The 23,371-nt window shown below is 42.3% G+C and overlaps 1 protein-coding gene across 4 annotated transcripts in view; it reads left to right on the top strand.

Annotated features, from left to right (window-relative positions):
* Positions 1-5,688: 5,688 nt before the first annotated feature.
* LOC134212079 (calaxin) overlaps positions 5,689-23,371 on the top strand; it is a 64,534-nt gene continuing 46,851 nt past the window's right edge. The window contains exon 1 of one of the 4 annotated variants that reach the window (XM_062689621.1): positions 5,689-6,063. The gene's annotated coding sequence lies outside the window, so the exon portion shown is untranslated. Of the gene's footprint in view, positions 6,064-6,205; positions 6,218-23,371 lie in introns of those variants that run through there. The other 3 variants (XM_062689613.1, XM_062689595.1, XM_062689604.1) reach the window with 3 other exon arrangements.

Genomic DNA, 23,371 nt, shown 5'->3' with positions numbered 1-23,371 from the left:
TCTCACGCCAAGGACGCATGTTCTGTGATAGAAGATTCCAATAAATTTAAGTGCGCAAACTGTGGAGGCAATCATAAATCCAATTTCTGGGAATGCCCTTCACGCAAAAGTTTTGAATTCCCGTGCAAAATTGATGACGGAAATTCCAATCGGATCCCAGATTCGACGGGTAGAAATTTTTCAAACGCTCAAATTTCGAAACCGGTTACCGGTCGAGCAATTCATACCCACCACAATTCACAAACAAAGTTTGCCGCTCGTCAACGGGTAGCAAGCACTTCAGTAAATTCCAATTTTTCCAATGTACCTACGTATGCAAACATCGCTGCTGGTAGACCAAATTTCTCTTCTCAAAATGAGGTTTATACCCAAGTCCCAACGGAAAATAACGGTCATGTTGTTGATTCAGGTAGCATGACTGCTTCCGATTTTGATTTTTAACTGAACAATTGCATCACATGATTGATGCAATGTTCAAAGCAAATACCATTCCTGAAGCTGTTCAGGTTGGTATAAAGTACACACAAAAATTGTTATCGGACTCCGTTTCAATGGATCCAAATAATTGTGTGAAAGTTCTAAATTGGAATGCCCGCTCTCTAAAGGGTAAGGAAGATGAATTATTCAACTTCCTTTCAGTTCATAATGTGCATATTGCCATTATAACTGAAACGTATTTAAACCCAGGACTCTCCATTAAAAGAGATCCAAACTATTTTATCTACAGAAATGATCGTCTTGACAGCGCCTGTGGTGGGGTCGCCATTGTCATTAATAGACGTATCAAACATAAATTATTTTCTTCGTTTGAAACCAAAGTTTTTGAAACCTTGGGAGTTTCTGTTGAAACAAATTTTGGACAATTTTCCTTCATTGCAGCCTACTTGCCTTTTCAATGCAATGGGCAGCAAAAGAATTTGCTGAAAGCTGATCTTCAAATTCTGACTCGCAACAAATCAAAATTCTTCGTAATTGGTGACTTTAATGCCAAACACCGTTCATGGAATAATGCTCAAAGCAATTCCAATGGTAAAATTTTATTTGAAGATTGTTCTGCGGGATATTATACTATTCAATATCGCAATGGCCCTACTTGTTTTTCTTCCAGTCGAAATCCTTCTACAATTGATTTAGTTTTAACGGATTCAAGTCAGCTGTGTGGCCAATTGGTAACTCATGCTGACTTTGACTCTGATCACCTTCCTGTGACATTTGAAATCTCACAAGAAGCCATTTATAATCCAATCAGCTCTACTTTTAATTATCATAGAGCTGATTGGGATTTATATAAAACGTATATCGATAGGAATTTTGATGTTGATATTCCTCTCGATACCAAAAGTGATATTGATAATGCTCTCGTATCTTTGACAAATTTAATTGTCGAAGCCAGAGGCATTGCAATTCCGAAATGTGAAGTTAAATTCAACTCCATTATTATTGACGACGATCTTCAGCTACTGATCCGTCTTAAAAATGTGAGAAGAAGGCAATACTAAAGAACTCGCGATCCCGCGTTGAAAGTTATTTGGCGAGATTTGCAAAATGAAATTAAAAACGTTTCGCTATTCTGAGAAATACCAACTTTGAGAATAATGTCTCGAAGTTGGATCCCAGTTCGAAACCCTTTTGAAATTAACAAAAATCTTAAAAACCTCAAAAGCCAATTCCAGCGCTTAAAGAGGAAATAAAATTTTATTAACAAATGGCGAAAAGGCTCAAAAACTTGCTCAGCAGTTCGAGAGTGCCCATAATTTTAGTCTAGGTCTCACTAGTCCAATTGAGGATCAGGTTACACGGAGCATCGAAGACATTCTCAATCAAGAGAATGTTTTTGACCCTTCGTTGGGAACCAATTTGGATGAAGTGAGATCTATTACTAGAAAATTTAAAAATATGAAAGCCCCGGGTGATGATGGTATTTTCTACATACTTATCAAAAAACTTCCTTTTTGTTTTCAATTGGCATACTTCCCAGATAAATGGAAAAACGCCAAAGTTGTTCCAATTTTGAAGCCGGACAAAAATCCAGCTGAGGCTTCTAGTTATCGCCCAATCAGTTTGCTTTCTTCAATAAGCAAACTGTTTGAAAAGATTATTTTAAATAGAATGATGGTTCATATTAATGACAATTCTATTTTTGCTGATGAGCAATTTGGTTTTCGCCATGGGCATTCAACCATTCATCAGTTATTAAGAGTTACGAACTTAATTCGGCTCAACAAATCTGAAGGATATTCGACTGGAGTTGCTCTTCTTGATATAGAGAAAGCATTTGACAGTGTTTGGCATGAAGGTTTGATTGTAAAATTGATGAATTTTAATTTTCCTCTGTACATCATTAAACTGATCCAAAATTATTTATCAGATCGCTCACTGCAGGTAAACTATCAGAATTCTAAATCTGATAGATTACCTGTAAGAGCTGGTGTCCCCAAGGCAGCATACTGGGGCCCATTTTGTATAACATTTTACTTCGGACAAACCTGATTTACCACCAGGGTATCAAAAATCTTTGTTTGCAGATGACACGGGCCTTTGCGCCATAGGGCGAAGCCTTCGTGTCATTTGGAGTAGATTGCAAAAAATTTTGGATATTTTCTCCACTTACTCGCAAAAATGGAAAATTTCGCCGAATGCTTCCAAAACTCAGCTTATAATTTTCCCACATAAGCCGAGAGCTTCTTATTTGAAACCTTCTAGCAGACATATTGTCACTATGAATGGGGTTCCAATTAATTGGTCTAGCGAAGCTAAATATTTAGGACTTCTGCTAGATCAAAAATTAACTTTTAAAAATCACATTGAAGGCCTTCAAGCCAAATGTAACTTAAGAACAAACTTTTGATTTACAAACAAATTTTTAGACCTGCCATGTTGTATGCTGTGCCAATATGGGCTAGTTGCTGCAATACCAGAAAGAAGGCACTCCAGAGGATTCAAAATAAAATTTTGAAAATGATTCTGAAGTTGCCTCCGTGGTATAGTACCAATGAACTTCATAGAATTTCTAATATTGAGACATTGCAACAAATGTCCAACAAAATAATTTCCAATTTTAGACAAAAATCGTTGCAATCTTCTATTGCAACGATTAGCTCCTTGTACCCTTAGTATAAATTAGGTTAAGTTTAGTTTAAGTAGAAAACATTGTAATTCCTACACGGTTTAATTCAACCAGAGGAAATATCCTAACTGCCAGAGGCAATTGAAATGTATTAATAATAACTAAAAGCGTAACATAGCAAATAAGGATGATAGTGTTAAGAAAACACGGAACACCTAGTCTAAGAGATGAATGCATGTATTAGATAATTAGCAAATAAAATTAGTTTAAAAAAAAAGCTTTTTATCGCTTACATCCAGGGCCGGATTTATGGGGGGCCGGGCCCCCACAAATCTTATGTACCAAAACCAACCTTTTTTGTACATTTTGGGGCCCCCACTTACCGTCGGCCCCGAAGCCCACTTCCGGCTAAATCCGGCCCTGCTTACACCACTTTTATTGACAACGTCAATGGAAGAATTGATGTACCAGCACTAAAATTCCACTTGTCATGTGAAGATTGAATTATTACCCTGTAATTATCTTTTAGCTTTCTCGACCAATAAATGTTTTAACAATAAAAAAGGAAACGATTAGAATACGCCGATCCTTTACCTTTTGCTTTTTTGAATAATCCGGCCGTAAAGCGATCGACCAGAAACGATTTTGGCATATTCTTCAAGCCATCCAGAGTTACTTTATTTGAGCAAGCGGACGAGATCCTGATGTGATCGTCGAAGCTGAGACATACCTCCATCGATGTTTTTTTGTTGTTTATCGGTAAAAAACAACTCATGAAGAGACTGCATAAGACACTTGCTGGCAACGATGTAGGTTGACGTCAGGATTCTTGCCAGTAATCCGTAAACATTCTTCTATTATGAATCTGGAGGGATTAAGGACATGTATTTGACGACGATTTTTGACGACCATCTTCACTTGAACCAGAGAGGACATTATCAGCAGCTGGCCATCAGGGTGGTTCAAAAAATCGATTTTGCTCCATGACAGAGAGGACATTATCAGCAGCTGGACTAGGGTGGTTCAAAAAATCGATTTTGCTCCACAGTGCTCATCTGATTCTTTACTATGTTCTGAGTGTCCTCTAAAAATTAGAGCTCATTTGGATTAAAACTGATTTAGCACAAGCCGTTTCAAGTTTGCATGCAATTTAGTATGGGGAAATATATTTTTTCATTATACTGTTAATGACGCTTCCCCATTAAGCGCAGGTTAAAAGAAAACCTACATAGCTAAAAGGAATACTCAACAGCTTTCACTCAGTGAAAACCGAATCTCAATTAATCGTTCCAATAATTAGTAATCGAATTTAATCTATACCGTGGTTTTATGGAGCTAATTGCATAACTCATCAACAGGCAACATTGCTGCTCGTGGCGCGAAAGATAGCACACACAAATTCAGGCTACTATGTTGCACTGCACATTTCAGTGATGCCCTCAAAGAAGTTAAACGATCATGACTAAAGATTCGCAACCTGTCTTAAAATCGGTTACTAATTATTGGGGTGATTAATCAACATGCGATTTTCGTTGGGTGAAAGCTGTTGAGTATTGCTTTTAGCTATGTAGGTTTTCTTTTTACCTGCGCTTAATGGGGAAGTGTCATTAACAGTATAATGAAAAAATAAATTTCCCTAATTGGCATGCAAACTTGAAACGGCTTGTGCTAAATCAGTATTAATCCAAATGAGCTCAAATTTTCAGAGGACGCTCAGAACATGGTAATGAATCAGATGAGCACTGTGGAGCAAAGTCGATTTTTTGAACCACCCTACTGGCCATATTACCAAGAATATCTGTTGCGGAATGGGTGATGATTCGCTTAGGTCCGATTAAGGTTTAAGCATATGGGTAAGCACCGCTTAAGAATTAAGCGGAGGTGAAAAAATTGGAATGTTATGTCTACTTAAGTGCCTATGTTAACAAGCAATGATTGTAACATTTGAAGATTGTCAATAAATATGGTGTTCCACCCAAAAAGTCCAAATCAAAAGTCTCTTTTTCTGAATTTTTACAAATACCGGTATTATACAGATATTACCGGTATTGTCTACATCAAATTCCGAATACCGGTATTTTTCAAAAACGACCAATACCGACCACCCTGTACTGAAACTAACATAGAGAGAATGATTGACAAATTCTAGTCAGCTGTTGAATTAGGAAATACTTTCCGCAAATGAGTCTGGTCAAAAACGGATGTGTGCAGTCAGTCTTTTCTATGCTATGCCATACTTGCAATAAACCAGATAATCTATTGTTTGGTTCTTCAGAATCATAGCGAGACACAGCTCCCGTTTGAAAGTTCTGCAAAAGGTCACTGGAAGTAAGTTCTCCTTCCATTATCCAAAACAAATCCGATTAAATAGAAACGTTAGCTTTCCATCTAGACAAACATTTCAATTTAAGAATTTTATTGATTATACAGGCTCGATGTGACCCCATTTCTTCTTTCCTTCCTCTCAAATTTACTTCTCGTAGCACAGGGACCCACGATTTCACTTACAGAAAGAAAGTTTTCCCGTGCGTCAAGCCTCCGGTCTCCACCTCCTGCCGATTACTTGGCACCCAGTTTCCACACTCCATCACTCACATTCGTCCTCGTAGTTTGTTTGTATCAATAAACGATAAAAATAGAGGTAGGTACCTTTCTACACTTGGAGCAGCCGAGTGCCGAGTGCCCACATTCAGAACCGGCAAACCAATCGAAATCCCATTCTGACGGACGAGTGCCAGACGGCAGTTGTGTGTGGGACCTTGGCGTCCAACGCTCGGACCAGTTCCAGTGCCCGTGTTCCGAGCAGGGTTCGAGTGACCTTCCGCGTAGGGTGAATTTTTCCCCCGTTTCGGGTCGAACGGGTTGAAGAAAAGTGTGTGTGTTTCGTGTGTGAGGTGCTTTCGGCTGGACGGCGAAATAGTGCGCGCAGGGCGGAAAAGGGCGGAAAACAACTCGCGTGGAGCACGCGTTTTTTCGTCGACACCGTGCTGTGCTTGGTTTGTAGATTTTCATTGAGTGATAACGAACTGTTTTGAGTTATTTCATTATTGGAATAAAACTTAGTGCCAGTGGCGTAGGTGATGTGAGTCAAAGGGAACGGAATGTAGTTCACATCATTTTCCGAAGTTCTCTTGAAAAGCTTAATTTATGGTACTTGTGTCATACCGAATGGAGTGGATTTCCGGCCAATCATAATTGAAAATCCACATATGGGATAAGCTAAAGCATTGAACACACTATCGAAAACGTGGAAAAGTTATTCTTGGTTGTTAAAAATAAGTAATTTGGGTTTGCATATATCTTAACAGCAATTTTTCTCCCTTTAACAGCTTATTTCATTGTGAAAACACCACTGAACAGAGCTAGGATTGTATTTCCACGCTGCTGTTGTTAATTAAAAAGTTTTAAGGTATCCTCCGTGAAGCTTCCTTTGTTAGGGTAGGTAATGGGCGCCGGTTAAAAGTTTTCCATAAAAGATTATTACCAAAACTGCCTTAACAAGCCCGAATGGTTGTTTCACAACCAAGCTTAACGATGTCAAACCTTTGCCAGAGTCAATTCGAGTGGTTGCGCCTTTGGGTATGTGTACTTCATTGTCTCTGTGGTGAAAGCAGCGTTGAGGTTAGTGTTGCTTGTTGTTGGCCTACTGAGACCGCTTCATCGTCGCTTTTGTAGCGTGATGGCGTGCCGAATGCCGGCAATGAAACAGAGAAAACAACTGAAGTACCAACACCAAGCATAAAAGTCGTCTGTTGAGGATGGGTTTCCAGTGCGATGGGCACTAGTGGTGAGAATTGCTTGTTGCGTGACGTTGGATGGTAAACTACTGTCTTTGTCGCAGGGTGAAGTGAACAATAATGGCCGTATATTGAGAAACAATTTCAAACTTCCGTAATTTCGGGAAAAAATATGTATAATTGGAAAATATTTCTTTTTTCAAATTTGAAGTTGCCAAATCTATTAAGGCGGGACGTGAATGGCCTGAGAATTTTCAATTTCTTTTTTTATTAATTTTATTTGCTAATTATCTAATACATACATTCATCTCTTAGACTGTTCCGTGTTTTCTTAACACTATCATCCTTATTTGCTATGCTACATTTTTAGTTATTACAGTCGGGATTCGCTGGTTGGGATCTTAATACTTGGGTCACTTTTTAGTTGGGCCTCCGCTGGTTGGGCGATGGCCCAACTAAAAAGCAACCGTACGTCAAAATTCAATGTAAACACGAAAAACGGGATTGGGCGTCACTGGACATCATTTGTGATGTTCAAGTCGAAATACACGTGTTCAAATGGCTGTCAGTTGACCCAACTAAAAAACCGAATTCGTTAGTTGGGCCGAGGTCGTGGCCCAACCAGCGAATCGCGACTGTATTAATACATTTCAATTGCCTTTGGCAGTTAGAATTTTTTCTCTGGTTGAATTGAACCATGTAGGAATTACAATGATATGGAAATGCTAATATCATCTTCCAAACTTGGACGTACATGTTCATGATAGCATTAGAGGCGAAAGTATAGAATTGATAGTTCCGTTAGGATACGGCAGGCATGAAGAATGTTTTTATAGAAGTCGATTTGAAAGCGAGCGGAGGGCAATATTTGTGATGGCACATATCGCACGACCTTCCTTCTGCCAGTGGAGATATATCAGCTTCCACACTGATATTCTTCCCTCCCCCTTCATACGGGAGCTTGGCAGAAGGAAGGTCGTGCGATATGTGCCATCACAAATATTGCCCTCCGCTCGCTTTCAAATCGACTTCTATATGGGAACAGGTGGTAAAATGAACACGTTAAGAACTTACCTTGAATTCAATCATAAAACGAGGATAATTTGCTAGTTTTACCACTTGGTTCAGCAATTTAACTCATATTCTTATTGCACTGAACATTTTTTTCGCTAATAAATCTTGTTTTATATAGTTTTCATTGAAATAAAAAACATCGAAATTTCGTATGTACAAAAATAGTGCGGGTAAAATGAACACTGCCTGGTGGTAAAATGAACATCGCTTCTAAAACCCTTTTGAAACATTTAATTTTCTTTTTTTAACTCTAGCACTGTATATATAACTAGTTAAGATTATGAGAGCCTTTTAAAAAATCTGGTATATCTTTTGAAAAGCTCTTAATTATCAATATAATAAAAAGAAGAAAAAAAGTTTTGAAATATCAGTTATTTTTAAATTAAATTTACATATTCAAAGTTTTATCTTGGTGATTTTATATGGTTTGTTTCTTGAACTTCCGCTCCACAATTGCACAACTTTTATCATAAATTTGTGAAAGTTTGATACAAGTGTTCATTTTACCCCCATACGTGTCTTGTGATAAATAACTCTTCCTCTAACTATGCAAACCAATAATTTTACTATTTACCACTGCAACATCTTTGTGAAGGCTGTCCTATTTGCCGCTATGGTTAGAACAGGTTTGAATCAATGTTATTATTAATTTATTAAGAATTAAAGCTTGCGGAAAAATGGTTAAAAATTACATCAGACCCTATTTTTACGGCCTCGTTTGATATTTTGGATAGTAATAGCTATTCGTTCGGTCTCAAAACCAAAATATTAGCTCAGGTACCTTATTTTATTTCGAAGAAAACGTGTGCATGATTAACATACGCCTAAATAGTGTTTTAATATAAATATAGCCAACTGTTCATATTACCACCCCTGTTCATTTTACCACTTCTTCCCCTAAAAACATTCTTCATGCCTGCCGTATCCTAACGGAACTATCAATTCTATACTTTCGCCTCAAATGCTATCATGAACATGTACGTCCAAGTTTGGAAGATGATATTAGCATTTCCATATCATTGTAAATCGTTTAACTTCACGTAGAAGTAACACACACGAAATCATTAATTTAGGAATTACAATGTTTTTAACTAAAACTAAACCTAATCTAATTTACCTATTAGAAATTCTATGAAGTTCATTGGTACTATACCACGGAGGCAACAGAATCATTTTCAAAATTTGATTTTGAATCCTCTGAAGTGCCTTCTTTCTGGTATTGCAGCAACTAGTCCATATTGGCACAGCATACAACATGGCAGGTCTAAAAAATTGTTTGTAAATCAAAAATTTGTTCTTAAGACAAAGTTTTGATTTTCTGTTTATAAGTGGATATAGACACTTAATATATTTGTTACATTTAGCTTGAAGGCCTTCAATGTGATTTTTAAAAGTTAATGTTTGATCTTGCAGAAGTCCTAAATATTTGGCTTCGCTAGACCAATTAATTGAACCCCATTCATAGTGACAATATGTCTGCTAGAAGGTTTCAAATAAGAAGCTCTCGGCTTATGTGGGAAAATTATAAGCTGAGTTTTGGAAGCATTCGGGGAAATTTTCCATTTTTGCAAGTAAGCGGAGAAAATATCCAAACTCTTTTGCAATCTACTACAAATGACACGAAGGCTATGCCCTTTGGCTGAGAGACCTGTGACTTCTGCAAACAAAGTTTTTTGACACCCTGGTGGTAAATCAGGTAAGTCAGAAGTAAAAATGTTATACAATATGGGCCCCAGTATGCTGCCTTGGGGAACATCAGGTCTTACAGGAAATTTATCAGATTTCGAATTCTGATTGTTTACCTGCAGTTAGCAATTTGATAAATAATTTTGGATCAGTTTAATGATGTACAGAGGAAAATTAAAATTCATCAATTTTACAATCAAACTTTCATGCCAAACACTGTCAAATGCTGTCTCTATATCAAGAAGAGAATTTTCAATAATCATTCGCAGCAATAAAGACTTTTTGCATATTTTATTTATTTTGCTCACACAAATAAAATGTTCTGAGCTTATGAGAGCAGTCAGTCTATTTTTTTCTTTCTTCCTAAGCAATGGAGGGCGAATCTGCTTAACAGACATCCTGGGTTGTCCAGGAAGTTAGGGTTAGGGAAGTTAGTTGGGGTTTGGGACCACCTCCAACAGCAAACGAGGGAGGCAGGACTACATCCCCGACCCACTAAACCGTTTCCATTGCCGCCAAGCCCATCGTCTCTTCGGTACAACCATCCTCCGAACTAGGTTGTCCGGGGTAGTGTCCAGACCACAAGTGGCAAGCATGTGGTCACGCATTGCGCAAAAACGTGGGCACACGAACAACACGTGTTCCGCCGTTTCCTCTAAACCTGCGCACACGGCGAGGTCGGCAAGCCAGCTGCATTACCTGCACTGTGATTTTGCAGCACGCTTAAACGCCGGGCACTTCGAACCCTCCATGGGGTGCTTGCTGTTCACAGCTTTGCTGGAACAAATCAAACAATTGGGAGGGTTCGTGCAGCATTGTGCCTTATGTCCCTCCAATCCGCAGCGTCGGCAGAGATTGCTCCTGTCAGGGCCTTTGCAGTCCCATTGCTTGTGCCCCGGTTCCAGGCACTTGAAGCAAACTTCGGGTTGCCCATATATGCCCACAGGGCAGCGGCGTAGCCACGGGGTGGTTTTGGACATAAACCCCCCCCCAGAGACAAAATTTTTAGAAGAAAAAATTTTTTCGAACCTTCTCGAAATTAAAAAATGTTCAGAAAACCCCTGTTCACAAGGGTACTCTATAGGGAAACAAATTCTTACAGCAACGGAGTTAATCACAGCAGCTTATTAGTTTGATGATGTACACCATTTCAACCCTATTAGTTACAAGTTACGGCGACGAATTTATTACTCTCGCAATAGCTCTACAAATATAATTCTACAAGTATAATTTATATATCGATTTCCGTAGATATAAATGTAAATTCAAGCTTACAGTCTTTTCTTCAACACTCTCAACGATTCTAGCTTCAGTATTCACTTAAATATTTCGAAAATTTTGTACACTCCACGCTGTAATAACGCACTAATGATTTCAGGTTTGTTTACATATTCAGTTTTTATCTATTTCCCTTTCTTATCGGCGCACGTATCTTACCTACCACCTAGATGATCATCCTCTTTCGCTAGAGTCTACCGGAGTCTACCAATACAACTGCTACCCCCTTTGTCGCATCGAAGTGCTCTAATATCAGGGTTTCTTCATGCTATGTGGTGCGTACACCCCCCACCACCCCCCAGACCAATTTTCTGGCTACGCCACTGCCACAGGGCACACCGACCATCCCACCTTGATGCTCCCTAACTTGACTACCTTGGAGGCGTCCGCTGCAGATAGCCGAACCAATGCTACCTGTGTCCCTGCCGACTCTTCGACTTCGGTGATCTCGTCCAGGTCTTTAACCCTTAGATTCACCTCCGTCGTGAGTGCCCTCACCTTGACCGTCTCGCCTAGGACTTCCTCCGCCAACTTCTTGTAGGCGGCGCCCTTTTGCGAGACGCCCCGCTTCAGCTCGAGTATCATCTCGCCCATCCGGGTACGTCTTATTCGACGTACGTCGGCGCCGAGTTCACCGAGCTTGACGTCACTCCTCATCGCCTTCAAAACATCCGAGTACTTAGCCTCGTCCGCCGTGATGACTAGGGCATCGCCCCTGGAGCGATTGGCGCCTACCCTAGACTTCTTGCTACCCTCATTCGCCTGGGCCTTCTTTTCGGCCCTTGACGTCTTCGGTTTCCTCTTGTTCTTGACCAGGGTCCAGGAGGCGTCATCCCCCTCTATTTCCCTGGTCTGGTGCGGCTGAGAACTTTCAGCCTGCTGTATCCCCTTACCACCATCTTTCTTGAGTGGACGGACCTTTCCAGGTCCTTCCTCCCCCGGTTTTGGAGGTACCTGGCCGGGGTTCAGCTTCCCAGTCCCTCTACCCTTGTTCGGGGTAGTAACCCTCCGCGTTTTGGAGCGGCCCCCAGGGAGCTCATCCCCTGGAGACTGTCTCCCCCGTTTTTGTGTCTGCTCCGTTGAAGCAGTCACCCCCGACGTGCCCGCAAATACTTGAGCCTCAGTCTGGGTAGACTTTGGCACCATCATCTTCGCTGGCACGCCCTCGGATTCGACCTTGCCCGAGTCCGCGAATCCTTGGGCCTCAGTTTGGGCAGACCTCGACTCCACGGGTTTCACGGGTTTACACTTGGATGTCCTGACCGCCCTCTCCAGCTTGGCGTCCAGCATCGACTTTTGAAGTTTCAGCAAGCTAGAGGTCCTTACTGATATTATGATTCGATGACACAAAAGGTTGTCGCCTACACTCCTACCACTAATTGAAGAATAGACTTGGTTTTCCATTTTGGTCCCACGAGTTGCTCCGGAAAAGACGTCCACCACGCCAGAGCCCAGCATGACGCGGTAAGGGACAATTACTGTGGAGGGTTCCCAAGTACCCCACAGGCTCCGTTAAAGGCCTAGCTCATTATTTCACCCCCCTGGCCATGCATCCCCTCGGCACGGGTCGCTTAACGCCTTGGGATTAGGGGTTAGGGACGATGGTCCCGTTGGTCACACCCACTCACTCTAGCTGCACTACCAGCTGAGTACAAAGCCCTTAACTGGCGGTCGATTGACATCGGAAGACCCGTGGAAGCGTGAGATTGGAACTTGTGAGGACGTGAGCTGTGTAGGTCGCTCCTTCCCAGATGTCAACTCACCATTTCGCAGCCCGCTGTGTCTTTTGGGTACATGGAGCTGTTTGTAGAGGTTCAACAAAGCCTACTGTCTGACCCCACCACACCACCTCATAGGCAAACCCCCCTAACTAGCAGTGATCATGAGGAGAGGTCATCAAGCCCTTGAACATAGCCCCTACTGACCCATGTGTGTAATTTTCCATGAATTTCCAGTTTGACGTTTAATGTTTTAAGAGTTTCCAACAGAAAAATCAAATAATTTCACGTAGAAATTTGAAAAAATTGTTAGTAGGTCAGGCTTGGAAGAAGGAAGTTCTAAAATTATGAATGTTTTCCGGCGAATAAAGGATATTGTACCGGCGCACAGTTGGGGCAGCAGGGACTTTGTCCAATGGCTTGACGATCCCTCCCCAGGCCATCTGCGAGTTGTGGTGCCTGCCAAGGATGTGGTGGGGTTTGACAGTGGGCTCTGTTAAACTTCTATAAAAAGTTGCATGTATCCGCAAGTAGGTTCCGCCAAAGCGACCGTGTGCCGCTCAAGGCGCACAAGCCCAAGTCCTGGTGTTAAGTGGGACGCTAAAGAGGCCTGACACGACGGTCCTCCGACGAGACAGGAGGTTTGCGCAGGCCCAATAAGCCACCTTTAAAAACAACCATTACGAACGACATAGAAGATAATACGACTCGATACAATCGAGACGACGAATAAAGGATCACGATTGGAAGCTTGGATCATGGAAATGCAAGTCGCTAGACTGCGTAGGTTGCGACAGGATAATCTACGATGAATTACATCCCCGCAACTTCGACGTCGTAGCGTTGCAGGAAATCTGCCTGGACAGGACACAAAGTGTGGAAAAGCTGGCATCGAGCGGCTACCTTCTACCAAAGCTGTGGCACCACCAACGAGCTGGGAACCGGCTTCATAGTGCTGGGGAAGATGCACCAACGCGTGATTGGGTGGCAGCCAATCAACGCAAGGATGTGCAGCTGAGGATAAAAGGCCGTTTCTTCAACTATAGCATCATCAACGTGCACTGCCTACGACGTGCACGACGACGAGAAAGAAGCGTTCTATGCGCAGCTGGAGCAGACATTCGATGGATGCCCACTGCGGGACGTCAAAATCGCCATCGGTGGCGAAAGACGGTGGTGAGGGGTTACGGCAGGCTGAGAGCTCTCAGCCGCACCAGACCAGGGAAATAGAGGGGGATAACACCTCCTGGACCCTGGTCAAGAACAAGAGGAAACCGAAGACGTCAAGGGCCGAAAAGAAGGACCAGGTGATTGATTGAATCCTAAAGAGAAAGAGCAAGTCTCTCACTTATCATCTCTGTATACATATACGATATGTAGCATACCACGAGAAACTTTTTTCGCAAGCTGTCATGATAGAGGACTGATTCGGGATGTTATACCTCATGATAAATTACTTCTAGAAAGCTCCAAATGTGGGGAGCTCTCTGATGATGTATACAAGTTTGATAAATTTGTTATCATGTCTTGTGATTCAGAACAGTTTTTGCCTCTCTTTTATCGTTGTTCGTTATCTATTGAGAGCGATTTCTGCAAACCCTGCTCAGATAGGAAGGGAGGAAATGTATAGACTGGTCATCGGACCGGATAGTCTGCATACCGCATCGAACGACAACGGCCAACGATGCATAAACTTTGCAGCCTCCCGCGGAATGGTAGTCCGAAGCACTTTCTTCCCCCGCAAGAATATCCACAAGTCCACATGGAAATCACCTAATCAAGTAACGGAAAACCAAATCGACCACGTTCTAATCGACGGTAAATTCTTCTCCGACATCACGAACGTACGCACATACCGCAGTGCGAATATTGAATCCGACCACTACCTCGTTGCAGTATGTCTGCGCACAAAACTCTCGACGGTGTACTACACGCGTCGGAGTCGTCCGCCGCGGCTAAACATTGGGCGGCTACAGGACGGTAGACTAGCCCTAGAGATGGGCAAAACGGATCACTTTGATGAACAGATCTGGGTCATTCATTCTAATGATCCGGATCTTTCAGCCGGAGCGGATCCTTAGAACAAAACGCAAGAAGAATGCAGAATAGTGAAACGTTCGTCATTCAGGCTCACACTTTTGAAGCGTACTGACAATAACTTTTCCCTTTCTTGTTTGCAAGCGTATGGATTACAAAATGGATTAAAAATGATCCGCCATTGGAAGCACCGCAACCGCTGCACTAGGCACGGTGGCTCCAGATCAGAGAACGACTGGTATGACGGCGAATGTGAGCAGTTAGTTGAGGAGAAGAATGCAGCATGGTTTTGAGATTGCTGCAACATCACACGAGGGCAAACGAGGCACGATACAAACGGGCGCGGAACAGACAAAACTCGATTTCCAGAGGAAAAAGCGCCAACAGGAAGATCGAGACCGTGAAGAGACGGAGCAACTGTACCGCGCTAATAACGCACGAAAGTTCTATGAGAAGTTGAACCGTTCACGTAAGGGCCACGTGCCACAGCCCGATATATGTAAGGACATAAACGGGAACTTTCTTACAAACGAGCGTGAGGTGATCCAAAGGTGGCGGCAGCACTACGAAGAGCACCTGAATGGCGATATGACAGACAACGGTGGCGGTATGGTAGTGAACCTAGGAGCACGCGCGCAGGACATGCGACTTCCGGCTCCGAATCTCCAGGAAATCCAGGAGGAGATCAGCCGGCTGAAAAACAACAAAGCCCCTGGAGTTGACCAACTACAAGGAGAGCTGTTTAAACACGGTGGTGAGGCACTGGCTAGAGCGCTGTACTGGGTGATTACCAAGATTTGGGAGGATGAGGTTCTGCCGCAGGAGTGGATGGAAGGTGTCGTGTGTCCCATCTACAAAAAGGGCGATAAGCTGGATTGTAGCAACTAGCGCGCAATCACATTGCTGACCGCCGCCTACAAGGTACTCTCTCAAATTTTATGCCGCCCACTAACACCAATTGCAAGAGAGTTCGTGGGGCAGTACCAGGCGGGATTTATGAGTGAACGCTCTACCACAGACCAGGTGTTCGCCATACGTCAGGTATTGTAGAAATGCCGCGAACGCAAAGTGCCAACACATCATCTATTTATCGACTTCAAAGCCGCATATGATACAATCGATCGAGACCAGCTATGGCAGCTAATGCACGAACACGGATTTCCGGATAAACTGACACGGTTGATCAAGGCGACGATGGATCGGGTGATGTGCGTAGTTCGAGTTTCAGGGGCATTCTCGAGCCCCTTCGAAACGCGTAGAGGGTTACGGCAAGGTGATGGTCTTTCGTGTCTGCTATTCAACATCGCTTTGGAGGGAGTAATACGAAGGGCAGGGATTGATTGAAACTTTGTAGAAGGTGGTAAAAATGCCTGAAACTTAAAAAAAAGTTATGTTCAAAAAACTGATTTCAGGGACCTTCCACAGAAAATGTCACATATCTCGTACTATATAAGTCATAGGTATGGGGTGTCTTTGGCAAAGTGGCTTGAAATACCATCCGCTACAACTTTCCTAAAGACACTAGGCTCATATCTGGTTTCGATGGTTAAGCAAAATTTTCATCTCACTTTTAGGAGGATTAATCATTTTACAGATTTTCTAGAAAAAAAAAGGCCCTTTCCATATCTAACGTCTTCTCCAAACAAACTACAGCGAAAAAATCAACAGAAACGATGCTATTAAAAAAGCGCACGAAATCGGCAAAAGCAACACTGTGGAGTGGTACGATTTTCACGAAGTCCGTCCAGTTATTTGGTTTCGCCGACGACATTGATATCATGGCACGTAACTTTGAGAGGATGGAGGAAGCCTACATCAGACTGAAAAGCGAAGCTAAACGGATTGGACTAGTCATCAACACATCGAAGACGAAGTACATGATAGGAAGAGGCTCAAGAGAGGTCAATGTAAGCCACCCACCACGAGTTTCTATCGGTGGTGACGAAATCGAGGTGGTTGAAGAATTCGTGTACTTGGGCTCACTGGTGACCGCCGATAACGATACCAGCAGAGAAATTCGAAGACGTATAGTGGCTGGAAATCGTACGTACTTTGGACTCCGCAAGACGCTCCGATCGAATAGACTTCGCCGGCGTACCGAACTGACTATCTACAAAATGCTTATAAGACCGGTAGTTCTCTACGGACACAAGACGTGGACGATGCTCGTGGAGGACCAACGCTCACTACTGGTAGTTTTTGAAAGGAAAGTGTTGCGTACCATCTATGGTGGGGTTGGGTGGGGCCAGGCATCCAAAATCTCACGCATACACGACTGTGACCGTGAGCGATGCGACAATTCGGCTCATTTTTGTTTTATTTTGGAGAGGCGCAACAACAGAGCATACACAATTTGTCTTATGCGAATGTGCTTTGTCACATGCACTTCGTTTTACGATGCGCCACATGGAATCAAATCTCATCGCATCTCCTGCTCACCGTGCTTGATTTTGAGATAGCTGTGAGACAAGCTCATGTGCAACAGCGCATTGAGATATCTCATGTGCTTCTCTACTTTGCTTTGTCATCTTTGTTATGAACTACAGGATACACACACTTTGTTCCGTCGCACTTTCATTCTAGAAATTGATTCAGAAAGTCGGATTAAGTCCTGATTTGCTAAAATGGCAATTAGTATTTTAAAGAACAATTCCACAGCACATTGTACCAATGATTAAATGAACTTTTATTTAGTTTTCGTCTGATTTATTTGGGGCTGGGTTGTGTCTTTGGATTTCAATGATTTGATTTCGCGCGCGTTTTCATATATATGTGACCACGTCGGGGACGGGGTTCTGCAAAACCACATCTAGCGCCTTTTTGACTATATCAATTCAAGCGCACACACTTCAATTATGGGGTTGAGGGTTATCCGATACGATTTGTGATCATTTGGATTTGGGAGAAAAAATGGGAAATTTGTCATTGGTGCTTGGTGCGATTTAGCAGAGCCCCGGCCAGATCACATATCGCAGCCACCTTTGATATCATGCGCATGTTTTTCATGGCAATCACCGAATTCCAAGGTTTACAACTCAACTTCTAATAAATCAGCCGAAAATTAAAAAAATGGTCATTTGATTAACGTACAATGTTCTGAGGAATTGTTCTTTAACATGCAAGCTACATTTTTTGCAACTATAGGCTCATCAGGCTTCCCGAACTAATTTCCAGAACGAAAGAATAAGAGAGGTGTGTTTTCTTTTATATTTCGGTTAAAGTATATAAGGACGACAACTTTTTGTATCCTGGCCTGATCATGCTTGAGGATAAAATTTTGATTCCAAGCGATAACATTGGGCTTAAATTTCGAGTAGAGTCGATAACAAAACACAACAAAGTTTCAAGTAGAAAACGAAATACGTATCTGTTGATACAAACTAGGTGATAATAGTTGAGGCAAATTGTAAGGTCTTTTATCTGCGTAACATTTTCCCTAAGACGCTCAAAAATAAAAAAAATAAAAAAGACAGAATCACCGTCTTCGACCAGAGGTCGCACAGACTGAACACTTAACATTTAGCATTAGACAACGGACAAGGACATTTACACAACACCCAGTGGACCAGTGGAGAACTTTTCGCATTACGAAAAGTTTTCTCCTTACCGGGGCAGGAATCGAACCCACACTCCACAGCACATGCGTTTAGACGATTGACGTCGCTAACCGCACGGCCACGAAGCCCACTAATGAATCATTTAAATTTCAGTTTTAAATCTTCTGAAGTAAAATACGTGCTTTATGTGTGTAGATTAACTTATAGTTATTTCCTCCTAAAATGAGTATGAGCTATCAAAATGCATACACATAATTTTCATAGAATAAGTCATTTTGTGTCGGGAGGCGAAGTACTCCAAACTAGTAGCTAGGATTCAATATTTGTATCCTCAGATATGATTAGCAATGAGAGTCAAATTGCCAGAATTAAATAACATTGTTTGAATACGACACTGCGTTCTTATAAAACTAGACCAGTAACCCAGATTCGGAAAATTCTTGGTAACTATAATGCGGACATGAAAACTTTTACTTAAATCTAGAAACCGTATAACATCTAAGTAATGAAAACAAAAATGTTTTGCTTCAGACTATTTTTTGTATTTCAGATTGCCCTACACATCAAAAAAATGTCATGAACTTCTTGAAGAAAACGTATTCCTTTTGTTATATGCTACATGTTAGTAAGTGTTTGTCATTATGTCTTCAATATGATTATAATATGATCAGAGGGGCGGTCACGTTCCGAGACGTGGGTTGGACAAAAACTGAATTTCAAGGACTTTCCGAAGGTCCTCTCATATATCAAGGTCAACGGTCAACGGTTTAAGGTCAACTTCTCCGAAGAACCCACACACTTAGTTTTTATTTCTGCAGCTCGGCAAAAATCCGCACAGCCGTGCGCCAGCAAAATAAAAAACTGATATTTTAGCAAAAATGGCATTTGTTAGCTGATTTTCGGAAACATATTTGCCGATTCTCAGCAATTTTGATAGAAATCTCGGTAAAAAAAAACATGTTTGCTGGGGCACTGCTGTGCAAATCTCGGTAAAAGTTCAACATTTTGCTGAGATCCCGGTAAAAAAATTAAGTGTGCATATTTTTTAACGCCTCGAAGTATTTTTAAAATTCAAAACAAAAAAAATACTTTTTCGGCTTTTGTTTTCGATTTTTGAATTGTTAGTTGTGGAAAGTTGACCTTAAATAAGCCAAAGAAACGATTGAGACAATGAAACGAGATGCAACCTTTGACGGGAAAGGTCAATTATCACTAGCTTCTAGCAATTCAAACTTTTAGCAAACTCTAATAAACATCGCTATGGTGTACCATTAAAGCTTATGATCATCCAAGAATTTTTCAGAGTGTTCAGTACTATCTACGGGTTTTTATAAATCTTAAAAATAATTATACTCCAAATTTCCTCAAGTCGTCAAGCATTCAAATGTGCTACAATCATTATAATCTAGTTCATATTTGCATAATCTCTTATTTAGTTTAACTTCCGGAGATGAGCTCGGCAGTCTAGTGACTACCGCGTCTGCCTTATAGACAGGATGTCTGCTAAAGAATACATCACATAATTTAGCATAGACTGCATAACTTTTCTAAGTGAATACTTGATCTATACTTCTGAGGTATTCTCGGTCTCTAGTAGCATAAAAACTACACACTAACATTTATCTCTTTTCTCAACTGACTGTTTAATTCACCTGTCGGTCTGTTAACTATTATGAAATTTCAGAAATTCTCTGAGCCTCCCGGAACTAGCAGAAATAATAACGTACTTCCAGAAAAAAATCAACAATTTTATGGAAGAGCAGAAACTATTAGAAACTTCAAGACTTCTTCGAAAATCTCAAAACATAATTGAAACTTTTTTGGAGTAGAAAGAATTCCTCACAGACTCTGAGGTGTTTTTCGGAAAAGAGTTCTCCTTTACAACCCCCGAAACCTCCACAATTGTCAGTTTAGTCTCTGATAAACTATCAAATATCTGATTAAATTTGGTATTCTCTTATCATAGGCCATAATCATGGGTAGGACAATGCTTCGACTGTCCTACCCAGGTATTTTCATGCGTAGGACATGTCCTACTTGTCCCACCCACTCCCAGTGCCACTGAATATGAAAATAAACGTAAAATTAAATTGATCTTTATGATATTTTACATCGAAATGAGCTTAAACTTTGCTAGTCTGTAAAATTCAATTTCATCCAACTGACAATCGAATGCTTATTTGTTTGTATTCTCAGTTGTTTATATATGTTCAAGTTCATGTCGCTAAATTTCCAATACTTTTGCTGTGTATCATATCTCTTTGGTGGGGAATTAAAAAAAACAATATGAATAGGGGAAGTGCACCGGTTTTGGCCAACCCTGGAAAATACATATTTTTCCAAAATAATCGATCAGTTGAAAGCAGCGTTGAACCGTGAGGGATATATCTTTTGTTGGAACTAAAAAAACCCTCGCGAATTGCTTTATTTTTGGAGTTATTCGCAAAATTGGCCAAATTAGGAACATGGCCAAAACCGGTAGCAAATTTAGGAACACAGGAAGCGATTAGGTTCATTTAAACATTTCGATCATAGATGTAAATCTTTATTCCTATAACAGATATGACTTTGAAAAAGTACCACGCGTACCAAAAGTATCATTTACAGTTACATCACTCAACAGAAAACTGAAATTTTCTGCTCCAGAATTACGAGGGGAAAAGTAAGAATAAGACGAAAGATAGGAAAAATAGCATTATGTGTAGTGCCTCCCCGAGTCACTTTAAACTATATTGCTTGAATAGTTAAGTTGAGCGAATGAATCACGTACTGAATTGTATTGTACACCAGTTCCCCGCACCAATGGCACAATTTTCAAAAGGCTGGTAATGGTTGAAATCATAACACAGGAGTAAGTTCAATGTATCAGAAGAAAACTCTCGAATCGATTGACATCATCGTAGAATCGAAAAATAAATTATAAAAGGGTAAAATTGTAACATTTATGCAAGGAGAAAAGTGATCTTGGGTTGAACTAAAATATACCGTGGTTTGAACTTGTTATTACAGCCAAGTCCGCATTGCAAGCGCCTGGCGGAATTAATTTGTTTACATTTTGGATATAATAAAACGGTAATTAGGGCGATTTTCGCAGTAAAGTTCGCTGCAATAACATGTTTCTATGCATATTTAATAATAATTATAATCAACGACACGCCAAACGCTTTCATTTTGGTTCGAAACATGGTTGGATAGCCTACACTCACCCTATTCCACCATGGTACAACGCTCGCGTTCATCTCTCTTCCGTTTACTTCAACGCGGAGTGAGTAGGTAGGAAAAGACAAAGCTGGTAAACAGCCATACGGCTCAAGGTAGCACATGTGACCGCCTCATGAGCTGTGTCTCATGATATGTCGCATGTGAAACGGTAGCATGATACACACTCTTCGTAGAATGCGATGCGTAAATAATGCGCATAGCACTCAGATTATCGTGTACGTGAGATGCGACGGAGAGAATTATAGAGAGACAGTAAAAGTCTCATCTCACCTACACGAACTAACTGTGATCGTGCGACAAATTTTGATGTGGCTCACGATGCGCAATGTGCGCTCTGGAAGCCTGGGTGGGGCACGTAGCCAGAATGTCGGACAGTGATCCGGTGAAAATGGTTATCGACAACGATCCGACGGGAACAAGAAGGCGAGGTGCACAGCGGGCAAGGTGGTTCGATCAGGTGGAGAACGATTTGCGGACCCTCCGCAGACTGCGTGGTTGGCGAAGTGCAGCCATGGACCGAGCTGAATGGAGAAGACTTTTATGTGCAGCACAGGCACAGGCGAAGGTAATGGAAATCTGCAAACAGACACCTGGGGAGGCGAACCCAGGTAGTGTGGGGATGGGATCACCACTCCCGACCCACTAAAACCAACTCCTTCCTCTCCAGTCATTCCCCCGGCCCGCAATTAAGCAATACTTCGGGGGATGACTATTGGGCATTGCGCCCCCTACATGACGTACATAAGTGCACGTATGCGCCTCAACTCTTTGACACTCCCCATGCAACACATTTGCACAAGACATACTGGCACCACATGTGCCCCAACACTCACCTGCCTATGCCGCTTGAATGACTGCAAGGAGAAGACCAGGTACCCTGCAGGGGGTACCCCCATGCCGCCATCTCACAACATAGACAGTCCTCATTCAGTATGGTGCTCACCCCGTCCTGCAACAGAATAGCACCACTTGTCTACCAAGCCGGAGGCGACCCTAGGTTGATGGCTCCTATGCCGCTCCTACCTCAGCTACGAGGCAAACCCTTTCGTGTCTCCTATTTCTGAGGTGCCGCAGAAGCATCAACCCTCCGACTCCTGCCAGTCATAGCGAGACTTTCGTGTCCCCTACTTCTGAGGTGCCGCAGAGGTATCTGCCCCTCGACACTCCTGCCAGGCCTAGCGAGACTTCACTCATTCCGTCCCTGGCAGCCTAAGCAGCCACTCTGACCATACGTACCATGCGAGTCTGACTTGTGTGCTCGCTCATACATTCAGTCCCAATCGCTTGCACCACTTGTGCACCACTCTTTTTGACATTCAGTCACTCACTCAGTGGGGGTTGTAATACCCCCATCTCTCATTTTTATCCACTTTGTGCACCTCCTGTGCATCGTTTGGGCATGGAACACCCGGCACGTCACGCGTGCCAAACACTCCCCCACCCGGGCTTTGATACGGCCAATAGGTTCGGAGGACGGGTACTTTGCAGGTAGCACCCACCTATTGACATTTCGAAGCCCAGATAGTCCTCAGCCAGTGTGGTGGTCTCCCCATCCTGCAACGGGGTGGCACCACTTACCTTACATGTCTCCGATTTCTGAGGTGCCGCAGAAGCATCAACCCCCCGACACTCCTGCCAGACGCAGCGAGATTTTCGTGTCCCCTACTTCTGAGGTGCCGCAGAGGTATCTGCCCCCCGACACTCCTGCCAGGCCTCACCAGACTTCAGTCATTCTAACACTACCGACCATGCGTACCATGCGAGACTTACTTGTGTGCTCACCCATACACTCGGTCCCTCACTCTGTGGGGGTATTACGAGTAATACCCCCAACTCCCATTCGCTTACACCACATGTGGACCACTTGGGGGTGTGTGGGTACCACCCACTGCCACCCGCTTGCCGCTGAAACAGCCCTCACTCTGTGGAACCTCCACAGGCTCCGTTAACGACCTGGCTAATTGTTTCACCCCCCAGGTCATTCATCCCTTCGGC

Source organism: Armigeres subalbatus, chromosome 1 (genome assembly GCF_024139115.2).
Source record: "Armigeres subalbatus isolate Guangzhou_Male chromosome 1, GZ_Asu_2, whole genome shotgun sequence".
NCBI classification, from domain to species: domain Eukaryota; kingdom Metazoa; phylum Arthropoda; class Insecta; order Diptera; family Culicidae; genus Armigeres; species Armigeres subalbatus.
This window is presented reverse-complemented; position numbering and strand designations above follow the sequence as displayed.